Raw genomic sequence first — 14335 nt, forward strand, 5'->3', positions numbered from 1 at the left:
TAAGAGGAGAAGCTTTTTAGAGAAAGAAATCTTGGCTACATTTGGATATATTTTTTTGGGCAAAGATGGAGATGACAAAGCTTGATTGGTTGCCAAGATCTCTAGTCTTACGCAAGGATAGAAGTGGAGGACTTTGAAATTGGCCAGTAGGCATTCCTCTTTTTCGCTTTCCCTTACTTGTGGCTTTTGCTTTTAAATAGTTCTCCAACCGGACCATCTCTATTTTCATTTCCCAACTTCCGTTCTAAATATTAACTTCCATAGAAATTGGATGCAAGCTTTTACATCGTGTAACTCATTATCCTCAAATTTATTATATATTATATTCTATGAAATATATAAAACTTTTTTTCGTCAACTATAAATAATATAATCAATAGCTTGAATCTGATTAAAAAAAAAAGAAAAGAAACATTTTTTTTAGTTTGCATCATCCTCGAATTTAATTCTCCAAACATAAGGCACAGGATAAAAGATCATGTCCTTCACCGTTGTTTGCTCACCAGTTGCCAGATTTTCACCTCTTGTTAACGCCAAACAGCCTTTGTCTTGTAGTTTGAAAGGGAGAATGATGGCTTTTTTTTTTTTTTTTTTTTTTTTTTAAATCAATGGATTAGGAACGGCGTCAATCTTGGCTAATTAGGGCTACTAATTTATATTTTTATTTTTGACATTTGGCATCATTTCATTTACTATGTGCACCAAATCAGAATCCAACTTGGTGCACATTGTGCATTGAATAATTTCTCATAGCATTATTGGTTATGCTAATCAAATATTCAACACCAATGGACTATATAATCCCAAAACGCTGAAAATACAAAGGGCATGCAAATGGGCAAGACAAAGAAGACTCTCTATTTATTCAATGGCTATTGGTGGCTCCACATTGAATATTTGTCCACATTGAATATTTGTCCCCCTGGCTACATGTAGCCTAAAATCAAGTAAGTTCACTTCCATTCCCTCTTCCACCCTGCCTTGAAGTACCTGTGGCTAGAGCAACTCTCAAAAATTACGCTTTACAAACCAAAAAATGTAATCTGAATTGATGGCAGTCTCGCAAACCAAACTACGAGTCAGATGCAAAGACGACACCTAGTATTAAAAATTCTAATGTGAAGTCCAGCATCTTCATTTGCACTGATTCAATTGCGAATTCCAGTCGTCGAGGAGGTTAGTAATGGACTCTTCAAACTTCTTTGCCTAAGGATCAACCTTCATGATATTGACATCACCCCATCGTCAACGAGGATCCATGAACCAGATTTTCCTGCCAAAGCACCATGCACCTGGGATGGGTCGATTACGCCCACGCTTGAGGATTTTTTCATCGACCATGTTCAGGACAGGATCATCATTCTTGAATTGTCTTGCAAATGCAGCTCCACTTTGGGCCATTTAATCAAAATCAGAAGTGTTTAAGAAGTGAGGCTCCAATCTTCTGGGATTGTCCCATATCATGCATATATCGCAAATCGCTGCTTACTATCATGTTCTTGAACTATGGTGAATTGTATATAACAGAATGAAAATATCCTTTTTCAGACAAAAGTACATTTGTAAAATGCATATAAGCGGGTTTCAGGGTAGGTTATCCCAACCAATTACGCAGAATTTCAAAAATGATCGGCTTAGTACAACCCATGGCGAACCTGCAAACTAAGAAAAGTTAGGCTCAGAAGACAACTTCAATTTGATAGAAAGTATTGTTAGAGTTTGCGCCCAGGCCCACATGTGTGAATGATTTGGACTTTGGGTCTTTTTCAGTTGGTTGAGTTTTGATAAAATAATATTTATTTTAATAAATAAATAAAGTAGTTTTTTGAAATAAGTGGGTTGAGAGTTTTACAGGAAAAAGGATCTCTAAGTTGAGATTTGTGTGGGATCATGTTGGTTTAACTTTCTGGCAGTTTGAGAAAAAACACAAAGAAAAGTTCTTGAGTTCTTCACGTGAAAAACAGGAGAAAATAGTGACGATGGTAAAGTGAAGGTATGCAAAAGTTCGAAGGAAAAGTTTTGGAGGTGCTATGTCCAAGATCTTGCAACCGTTGTATCCTGGAAGATGTTTGTCAGAAAACTCCTGCACCGGTGGGCAAAAACGTCTTAAGGACAATGTGGTACTATACAGGCCTTGGTTAATTTTACAGAAAGCAAATCAATTATAAAGGTCTACAGGTTCTAATATGTTTTAATTATTTTATGTAACTTTATTTATTTTTGTATTAATTTTTCCACATGTATTTACACATATATATTCATACATATTTTCCCAGCAAGTATAATAGAGAATGAGAGAGAAGATATTAAAGAGACTGTACCTGTCAAAACTTTAAATGCATCAGGAGTTTTCCGCTTTTTTGTAGCATGAAAAATTTGGCTCCTCCTAGCTAGGTATATACTTGGGTCAACTGCAATAGGCTGCACCTTCTGAAATCTGCATAAAAATTACAAAATTAAAACTAGTGATCCAAATGAACTTACATTACAAGTAAAACTACAACTAAAATTAGCAAAGAGGATTTGCCTATTCTTTCCATCCATGGTCACTGGTGTGATAAATGAAATTTAAATCTCTTCTAATGGAAGAGAATACATGAGAGAGAGATCTGAAATTACGGGGGAGGGGGATGGGTGAAGGTAGCAATATTAACAAGCAAGAATAATCTATAGGGGAAACACTAGAAAATAAGAATAGATATGAGAAATTATAATGCACAGGATAACAAACACAATATAGAAAATATAAGCCTACAGCAAGTCTAATGCTAGTTATGGGAAGTCAATGAGCATTAGAACAACATGTGCCATGAGATGCCAGCAAGACTTTGGTAGAAGAAAGTAAGGAAAAAAGGTCACATACTAAAAGAGAGATCATGTATCCAGAAAATAAGGTGTGTCTTCCTAGGACAAACTAGACAAAATTGCCAGTAAGACCACTCATCAACATTAGGATCCAGAATAATATTCCATTTGGACCATCATCAAAATTAGCACCCAATATCACCATAAAAAGTCCTTATAAAAGGCGCCAACTTCAGATGGGAAGCATAATACAAGGCATTACAAATGCTTAAGAAAGATTCAAGATTGAGATTTGGAAAATCCTTGAAGCTTTTTCATTTTAATTTTTAGTATTTTTATTATCAATTACTACACTACTAGAATCGCATTGATAAATAACGCAATTAATGCGTCGCACAAAATAAAGAACAACGTATTACGCTGTGTCTCCTAATGTCTTGTCGCGAAAACAAGTCAGATTTTCGATTAGATTTTTAGCAACACATTTTTAGCGACGCTTTCAACTATGCGTTAGATTTGATGTTCCACTTATAACTACGCTATACGAAATAGTCGCTAAAAAATCTATTAGCGACTGTCTTTTAAAGCGTTGCTAAATATATGCATTACTAAAAATAACCAATGAAAGGAGACTCTTCATGAAACGTCGCTAAATGTTGAAAAACAATGTTGCCAAGTATATTAGATCACGTTGTTTGTTTTAATACATCGCCCTTTATTTATTTATTTATTTTTAATTTTGTGAAAATTGATTAAAATAGTAAAAGTATAAAAATAATTAAAATACAAAAAAACTAAAACTGGCTTCATCCAAAATAATTAGAATACAAAAAATTTAAAATAAATATTTTTTCATAACAAAATAATTATCAAATAAATTAAATATTATCTCATTGGTAAACTATTATATGTGCAAAAGCAAATTCAATATTAATTAAACTTCCGTGAATGCATACTCAGTGAGATGGAAGTTGACGTCCTCTTGTTGATGATATTATATCCTCATACTGCATATGGAAAAATTAAAAAAATTATTAACCCTTATGCAAAATAAATAAATATTAATCGGTATTAAATTTGTAATTTAGTAAATGAAAATTTAAAGAAAATTACCATTGTTCTTAAGATTTGGCAAGGCATATTTATCCTAATTAAAAGTGGAAAACACATAGTGAAGCGGATCAAAAAATAATTAAACGAATAATAATAAATGTCATAAATATTATTTAAAATATAAGTTAATAAATATACGTACCAATTTATTTAGAAGATATTGTTTATCCATATCCCTCACAGTAATTACAAACATAGCCACTCTCACATTTATCCTCATTATCATTTTCATCAACACTTGACAACTATATGATAAATGGATCGTAAGCCATCGTAGTATCTCCAAGAACATCTTCTTCAACAAAAGTACGATGTTCAGTTAAAACAACAGACCAACTCAAATAAAGTTGATCTTCAACATAAAATACTTGTTGAACTTAGCAAAACAATGTCAACCAATATCATAAACATAATATCTATAAAAGCAAGATTAAGAAAATCCAACGAACCTAACCTGCGGTTAAAAAAAAAAAAAAAAAAAAAAACACAACCCACCACATGTCTCTGCCGACCACAAAGAAAAAAGAAACTCATCTAAACAATGGAGACAAAGAAAGAACAAACCCAGCTAATCACAAGAACAACACAAAGAAATCCAGCTTCCTGACAGCAACGTAGGCAAATGAAAAATGAAATCCGAAATCTTACACTCTTCAAGTCTCTCTTAGATTGCTTCCAAATCTAATATCTATTAGGTAGTGTACTTGATGTAGTTTTAAAAAAGAAAAGGAATTCAAAAGTGCGCGTAAAAATTTTAGAACACGCCAAAAATTTTCAATAAATGGCAAAAAGGAGATCCTTTTGAAGATTCTTTTTTTTTTTTTAAATTAAGAGAACAGGCGACGCATTTACATCTTAAAGCATCGCCTGTTCCATGAATATCATTATTTTTTTAATTAGTTTTTTATTCTTCATCTAAAAATAAATATTAAAAATATTTCTTATATATGTGAAACAAAATTACCAAAGTAGAAGTTTAATTATTTTGTTTTCCAAGTACAATTTATTTACTTTAAAATCTTGTAAATTTCAATTTTTTTTTTTTTTATAAAAAAAAGGGAATAAGGTATGCATTTACAACAGATAGTGTTGCCTATTTTAAGTTTGATGGCACAAGCGACGCATAAAAAGCAAAAAGAGTTTTGCCAGATATTTTTTATTTTTTCCTTTTCTAATAGTTATTAATTTGCTTTTGAAGTACAATTTATTTGCTTTTAAAAGTTGCAAGTATTAAAATATTTTTTTTTTTAATTAAGAGAACAGGCGACACATTTACAATTAAAAGCGTCGTCTTTTTTCACATTTTCATCTTTTTTCTTTGATTAATTTTTTTTTTATCTACATATAAATACTAAAAATATTTCTTAAAAATACAAAGTAAAATATCAAAGATTGCTGTTTATTTTTCTGTTTTTCAAGTACATCTTTATTCTTTATAAAATTTTGTATGTCTTTTAAAATTTTTGTTTTTTTTTTTAATTGAGAGAACAGGCGATGTATTTTCTTCAAGAAGGGTCGTCTGTTTTTGAATTGTGTGATCAAATGATGCATTATGGTCGAAAAGCGTCGCCTATTCTATTTTTTTATTTTTTTATAATATTTAAATAGTTTTTAATTGTTTATCTACAAATATATTCATATAGCAATCCAATGAACATAAATTCCATTGATCTAAAAACAGTAAATAGTTTTGTCAATATTATTCTCAATTATTCACATATATGTGTATAGACGAGACACAAAATATCTCAAGACCTAATTTGAGATAGGGTACCGAATATAAAATTCTAATTCAACAAGTATTTATTGACCAATTAATCTACATAAGTATGTTAAATGAGCTTAACTTTCATGTGTTTGTGTTCAATGATAGCTTACTTTTTTTTAAAAATTAAAAGTCTATTAGATTGCTTTTTTTTTAAAATAAAAAAATTGAAAGAACAAGCAACGCAATTCCATTAAAAAGGGTCGTCTATTCCATGTTTTATTTTTATTTTTTTATCTTTAATTAGTTTTTTTGATTGCTGATCTACAATTAAAAAAAAAAAGAAGCATATTTGCAAAATTAAAAAAATTAGTAAAAACAACTTTCAAATTAAAAAAAAATATAAAAATTGGTTGGGTGAAAAGGCGACGCATTTATTGGAAACTGTGTTGCCTTTTCATCTATTTGGTGACTCTTTGTTAAAACAATACGTCACCTAAAATTATATTAGTTAGTTTTTATTGTATTATTACATCCAAATCATTTGGTCTGATGGTGTAGTGATTCTTTAAGAGTGTAAGAGCCGCTGGGTTCAATTCTTGGCATGGCCATATCTAATTTTATTTTTTTTTATGGGTATGTACACGTGTAAATAAAAAAATAAAAAAATTAAAAAAAAAAAAGAAAATGGAAAAGGTGACACATTTGTTGAAACATGCGTCGCCTTTTCCTCTATTTTACGACTCTTTGTTAAAACAATGCATCGCCTAAAAATATATTAGCTAGTTCTTGTTGTATTATTACATCCAAGTCATTTGATATGGTGGTGTGGTGATTTCTTGAGAGTGTAAGAGGTTCTGGGTTCAATTCTTGGCATGGCCTTATCTGATTTAATTTTTTCTATGGGTTTGTATATGTGTAAATAAAAAAATTGAAAAAAAAGAAAAGAAAAGAAAAGAAAAGGCTATGCATTTGTTGAAAAATGGTCTTTTCCTCTATTTGGCGACTCTTTGTTAAAACAATGCATCGCCTAAAACTATATTAGTTATTTCTTATTGTATTATTCCTTCAGAGAGTAAGAGGTTTTGGGTTCAATTGTTGGCATGACCCTATTTGATTTTATTTTTTTTATGGGTTTGTACATGTGTAAATAAAAAAGTTGAAAAAAAGAAAAGAAAAGATGACCCAATTGTTGAAAAATATGTCGCATTTTCCTCTATTTGGCAACTTTTTGTTAAAACAATGCATCGTCTAAACCTATATTAGCTAGTTCTTGTTGTATTATTACATCCAAGTCATTTGGTCTGATAGTGTGGTGATTCTTTGAGAGTGTAAGAGGTTCTAGGTTCAATTCTTGGCATGGTCCTATCTGATTTCAACAAATGCATTGCCTTTTCCTCTATTTGGCGACTCTTTGTTAAAACAATGCGTCGCCTAAAACTATATCAGCTAGTTCTTATTGTATTATTATATCTAAGTCATTTGGTCTGGTGGTGTGGTGATTTTTTGAGAGTGTAATTTTTTGGCATGGCCTTATCTAATTTTTTTTTTATGGGTTTGTACACGTACATGTAAATAAAAAAATTGAAAAAAAAAAAAGAAAAGAAACGGCGATGCATCTTTCAAAAAGATGAGTCACATTTTCCTTTATTTGGCGACTCTTTTTAAAAAAATGCATCGCCTGTTCCCTTATGAGTTTGTAGACATACATGTAAATAAAAAAATTGAAAAAAAAAAAAGAGAGAAGGCGATGCATCTTTCAAAAAGATGCGTCACATTTTCCTCTATTTGGTGACTTTTTTTTAAGAAAATGCGTCACCTGTTCCCCTTATCTTTAAAAAAGAAAAATACAATTTAAGAGATTTGTAAGTTTAATTAATAGAAAAATCAATTCTATATGAAAAGCAAAATAATTGTACAGCCGCTTCAGTTATATTACTTAAATATATTCATTGGTTTTTTAAATTTGAAAAAAAAAATCACATTGATTAAAAAAAAAAAAAAAAAGGGAACAGGTGACGCGTAATGAAGTAGTTACGTCGCCTATTCCCTTTATCTAAAAAAAACCACGTCAGTTATATTGCTTAAATATTTTCACTGATTATTTGAAGTTGAAAGAAAATCAGATTAATTTAAAAAAAAAAAAAAAAGAAACAGGCTACATGGGATGAAGCAGTTGTGTCGCCTATTCCCTTTATCTTTAAAAAAAAACAACAAAAATACAAATTAAGAGATTTGTAAGTTTAATTAACAGAAAATAAACTGTACATGAAAAATAAAATAATTGTACAATCACCTCGATTATATTGCTTAAATATTTTCACTGATTATTTGAAGTTGAAAAAAAAAATACATTGATTAAAAAAAGAGAACAAGCGACACATAATAAAGTAGTTGCGTCGCCTGTTCCCTTTATCTAAAAAAAAAACACCTCAGTTATATTGCTTAAATATTTTTACTGATTATTTAAAGTTGAAAGAAAATCAAATTGATTAAAAAAAAAAAAAGATAATAGGCAACGCGGAATAAAGCTGTTGCGTAGCCTGTTCCCTTTATCCTTAAATAAAAAAAATAAAAAATAAAAAAACACCTCAATTATATTGCTGAAATATTTTCATTGGTTATTTGAAGTTGAAAGAAAATTATATTAATTTTTTTTTAAAAAAAAAAAAGGTAAACAGGCAATGCAGAATGAAGCAGTTGCGTCGCCTGTTCCTTCTTCTTTAAAAAAAAACAAAAAAAGAAAAAAATACAATTGAAGAGATTTGCAAGTTTAATTAACAGAAAATAAATTGTACATGAAAAACAAAATAATTGTACAACCACCTTAGTTATATTTCTTAAATATTTTCACTGGTTATTTGAAGTTGAAAGAAAATTAGATTGATTAAAAAAAAAAAAAAAAAAAAAGGGACAAGCAACGCGGAATGAAGCAGTTGTGTCGCTTGTTCCCTTTATCTTAAAAAAAAAAAAACAAAACAAAACAAAAAACTACTTCAATTATGTTGCTTGAATATTTTCACTAGTTATTTGAAGTTGAAATAAAATCAGATTGAGAAAAAAAAATAATTAAAAAAAAAAAAGAGAATAGGCAATCCGAAATAAAGCAGTTGCGTCACCTGTTCCCTATATCTTTAAAAAAATAATAAATAAAAAAAGAAGCAAAAAACCACCTCAATTATATTGCGTAAATATTTTAACTAATTATTTGAAGTTGAAAAAAAATTATATTGATTAAAAAAAAAAAAAAAAGAGAGAGAATAGGCTACGGGGAATGAAACAGTTGCGTCGACTATTCCCCTTATCTTAAAAAATCTTAAAAAAAAAAAAAACCACCTTATATTGCTTAAATACTTTCATTGGTTATTTAAAGTTGAAAGAAAATCACATTGATTAAAAAAAAAAAAAGAAAAAAAAAAGGAATAGGCAATGCGGAATGAATCTGTTGTGTTGCCTGTTCACTTTATCTTAAAAGATAAAAAATAAAAAATACATGAGATGTGCAAGTTTAATTAACAGAAAATAAACTGTACATGAAAAATTAAATAATTGAATAACAATCTTAGTTATATTGCTTAAATATTTTCACTGGTTATTTGAAATTAAAAAAAATCCTATTATTCAAAAAAAAAAAAAAAGAGAAAAAAAAGGAATAGGCAACATGGAATGAAGTAGTTGTGTCGCCTGTTCCTTTTATCTTAAAAAAAAAAATAAAAATACAATTTAAGAGATTTGTAAGTTTAATTAACAGAAAATAATTGTACATGAGTTATATTGCTTTTTTGCAAGTTTAAGCGATTTCCCATTTTTTTCATATCAAATATTAAATGATGCATTTTATATTATAAAGGTCGTCTATTTTCATCTTTTTTTTAGTATTCATATAATTAAATTTTGTTATTATGTAAAATAGATAAGTGGTTGGTTAATCATTTTGTATGAGTCTAGCATTTAAATAATATAATTCAGAAAAAATATATGCACAATATTAAAGGCGACTCTGTTTAGCCGCATATTCAGCGACGCTGAAAGGTAGCATCGCGTATTGTTGTTTTTAGCGACTGTTTGGCTTCGACAGTTTTTGAATGCGTCGTATATTATGGAATTTTAATGGATGCATTAGCCTTAATGTCGCAGTTTTGTTTTTATACACGCATTTGTTTCGTAGCATAGCTAAATTAGTATCGCTAGATCTCAATTTTCGCATAGTACTAATAGCTACTTTGCTCTGTCCTGCTTATAAAGTTATTTCTGACTCCATATCTTTACATGCAATCCAACCTAATCAAGCTATTTCTTTGTAGTACGATTTTTTTATCACTTTCTAAGGTTGGAAGAAGAGACTCATGATTACTAATAGAGAAATTGTTGTCCTTTTTCAGAGTAACGAAGTTGGTCCGACATTAACTAATAAGCAAAATATACATGAGCAATAAAATACTCTAGAGTAATTCATATGAACACAGTTTAAGACAAACCTTTGAATATCGTTGCCTGCCACATATCCTAGTAAATTAACAAGTTCAAAATTGATGCTAGATCATCAAACAAATATATAAACGAATTTGCCAAAAGATTGCAAAGGTGCCTTTAAATATATAACAGAGGATCAAAACATGATCTCCCAAGTGAACTTTTCAACTAAAACTATTGACATTAAATTTTTCAAACATCATAAAGGTGACAAAATAAACCCTATCAAACTCAAATTCAAATAAGTATGAAATTCTCTTTTAGGTAAGGTAGTACTATTCTCTAAAAAAGAAAATGCAGCATTAATTTTGGAAGCCATCCCTCAACCCCAAAGCTCTAGTAACATTATAATGTTCAGAAATCAAAAGCCAGGGCAACACTACATATAATAGTAACTAAATGTCACTCCCCTTTCCTCCCTTCCATTTTCCATTCTATCGCTTTCCCCTTTTTAACATTCATAACACTAAAATGCCTCTCACTTTCTTAAAAGCAAATATCATTCTTTAGAATATTCAAAATAAATGTACAATCATATTCAGCCTCGATTTAACTAGACACAGATGGCAAAAGAAACTTCCATTTAATATAGAACACTATATGCTAAAAAGTTTCCCAAACGAACTCAGCCAGATCTGCATTAAAAGCTTGATTATAATTCAAGTCCCCAAAAAGCCAGAGCAAATTAGTAAGAAACTTGTGTTATCTTATCCAAATTGACATTAGAAATACAACCACATTTCAGATAATCTAAACCCATCAAACTTTAACAGCTAATAAATTAACATTAGAAATCAAAACAATAAAAATGAAAAAATAAAAATAAAAATTGGTAGAATTAATTAAAGTTCCATTCAAACTTGATCCAAATTATATACAACCACACAAAACCTAAATTGTAAAACTAACAACAGAAATCACAAAAATCTACGGAAATTTAACAGCATAATTAAAAAAAAAATTTATAGAAATACCACATACCTTAAATCCAAGTAAGCTTAATTTCATATCAAACGCCATTGGGAATGGACTATCTCACATTTTTTTTTTCTTTTTTCTATGTTAACATTATGAACTCTATGTATAAGGAGATGAGGCCATGGGAGAGAACTCCCACCTTCCTTGTCCTTGCGGAATTTGTAGAGTTTTTTTTTTGTTTTTTTTTTTCTTCCTCCATACCTAATAAAAGGCAAAAAGAAATATCCCTCCAATCAACCCTCGTTTTAATCAACATGATTCGACAATGGGGGGTTTTCAGTTAATTTTTGACTCAGTCAAATCATGGCATATATATCATGCAAACATATCCAACGGTTAAAATTTTGCAACATCATTTAACTTTTAAATTTTGGAAAAAAAAATTAAAAAAAAAATATAACAATTTTTTTTTTTGGGTTAATATAACTAACAATTTATGCCCTTAAAAACAATTAAAAAAAAATTCAAAAGAAACGAAAAAAAAAATCAAAATTCAATAAACTTTTTTTGATGAAAGAATTCAATAAGACTTATTAAAAGAATAAATGAAAACAAATAAGGAAATTCTAAGTGTAATCCTAAACTTTATGTATTTATTTTTTCTGAAACATATATCCTAACTTAATTTTTATTTATTTATTTAACTTACTAGTTTTTAGTTAAAAACTAATGATAATTAATATATAATCTCTCAAAATATTTAGTGTCACTAAACAAATGTCACAATTAAAATGAGAACACAAATAGTACTAAAGATTATTTATATATTTCTTTAATTAAAATCTTAAAAAGATATTTAGTGTCATTCATAAATGTCATGAATCATTTCACAAATATTAAAAATTTCATTTAATATTTCCAATTCATTAGTGACATATAAATAAAATGTTACCCTTATTTTTCATATGTAAAAGTAATTTATTGACATTACAGGCAAGTGTAACTGAGTTATATTTTACTAACATATTTAAAAAGATGTTACTAAATATATGTGTTTATATGTTAAGCTATATTTTAAAGGAGTGACATTTTCGACCAAATGTTACTAAATTTATATTTTATGACAGTTTACCTAAAACTGACACTAAAAGAAATGTTACTAAATTGATCTTTTTCTTGTAGTAAAACGAGGAAGGCATCGATTAGTCACGAGTGCTAGTGTGGGCTCATTGATGACCTTACATGCATATAGTCGGGTGAAGATGCCACCCACCAAGTGGTGGGCAGCCATTTCTGCTGCATAGGTATTTGTTCCCTTTTTTTTTTTTTTTTTCTTTTTTTTCTTTTTTTAATGAAGCTTCTGTCAGTTCTATATGGCACATCTGTAGAAGGTAACATGACTTCTATAAACAGAATATATTATTACATTTTTTTATTTATTTATTTTTTTTTTTGGGTGGATGAATATGTATTACCAAGTGACTGTCACATTTAGGACTATTTTCCACAATCATTACACAAATCCACAACAAAAATGTACGTAGAAAGCAATAGTCCTTTTAGGACTATTTACGACAACCATTGAAAAATTCACAATAAAAATATACCTACAAATTATAGACAATTCCTTGCAACATACCTTCAAGATTTGATTTTTCCATTTCCATAACAAATTCTAATTTCTTGGGATGTCCACAACCAAGATTTTTGTCTTTCTGATGGCTACTTTCTTTGGTTTGCTTCACTTGATGTACGAAGGAAAAGATGTCTCACCGTTTGGTATGCATTATACAACTATGTTATTCTTTTTTGTGTTTTTATTTTTCTATATCATTGCCTCAATTACAGATAGAGAACCACCCAGAAGAATTAGGTCTAAAATTAAGCTCTTTTGAAAGTGTTTTGCTTTGAATATGCTCATACTAATTCTCACCTCTTGGCTGGATCATCTTGGCCTTGTGTATTGGTTTACTTTGTGAATGTAATTTACAGATCATTTTTTGAACACTAAACCCAAAATCAACGAACTCACGCAACAGTGAATGAATCCAAACCAGTGAATCGGTTTGTCGAATAACACTTGCAACTTTTTGTCTTCGATTTGTGTTTGTTTCTTTAGACCCTATACTCAACGAAGAACAGAGACAAGTTTTGTACATATCAAATTTCTTAGGAGTTTTTGGAAAATTCTCTTTCAGTGTATCTAAGTTTATTTTAAGTCATTAAATATAAAATAAACATAATTTATAAGTGTAAATAACAAAAATAAGTTTTAATGTGGATATGTCTAGAATCTAATATGCCTAACAATTGTTGTAGTGCGAATGAAACTGGTCAGAATTTATATATATATATATATATATATATATATCTCTATTTTAGGGTTAAAGGAAAACAAATTGGTTATTAAATCAAATATAGCTTGATATTGTACTTTTATCTAAATATTAATTTTTGGGGCATGGTACATTCTTATAAGGATACAAAATTTCAAAAGTATAGGTCAGGATTATTTTTTATTTTTTGTGTATATTTTCTCCTTTATTTATGTTATGTTGTAAAATTTATTGTTGCTTCAATAAAAACTTTTACTGGTTTTTTCATAATATACGACAACTCCAAGCTAAGCCTAAATCAAATATATTTACCATATTTTATGTTTAACTAAATACTAATTTTTGGACTTGATAAAAATTTCATTTTGGAAATAGAAGAAACTATGATAAATTTTTGTATGCACATAAAATTTCAAAAATAGGATGCAGTAAATTTTTTTTTCTCCTTTATTTTGGAAAATTATAACTTATCACATCACATTTCAATTTATAATTTTTAAAATTTTTGTACCAAAACCCTTCTAAAAATAATTAAAACATGCAAGGTGATTTTACTATTTCATAGTCGTTAAACAGTCCAACATAATATAGGTTAAACAGAAAGAAATAAGATTATGTTAAACCGTGCTGTGTTGTGATTGGTAGTGTGTTGGTCTTTCCTTGCCTCATGAGCCCCTAAACATTAATTAATATACACAATCCCGGATTGGACAACTTTTGTCATTTACTTTTGATTGGAAAAAGAAATCTAGTAAAAATTGTTACCAAATATAATTTTTCATGATTTATAATTCATAAAAATTTGTAAACAATCTTATTTTATAATTCATAAAAATTTGTAAACAATCTTATGTATAAGTAGATATTATTTAGTTTTTCAGTCGTAAAAGAAGTTCAGTAACATGAAGAAATTAAGCAAGTCATTTTTCAAACATCTGGTCCCACATTGAGTTTGCAATAGCTTATTAAACAGTTAATTAATGAG

The 14335-nt window shown here is 28.8% G+C and overlaps 1 pseudogene; it reads right to left on the reverse strand.

Moving 5' to 3' along the window:
• Positions 1-822: 822 nt before the first annotated feature.
• LOC107429354 (beta-glucuronosyltransferase GlcAT14A-like) lies at positions 823-12675 on the reverse strand (annotated as a pseudogene).
• Between the last annotated feature and the right edge of the window lie 1660 nt (positions 12676-14335).

This window comes from Ziziphus jujuba, chromosome 12, assembly GCF_031755915.1.
Source record: "Ziziphus jujuba cultivar Dongzao chromosome 12, ASM3175591v1".
NCBI lineage: Eukaryota > Viridiplantae > Streptophyta > Magnoliopsida > Rosales > Rhamnaceae > Ziziphus > Ziziphus jujuba.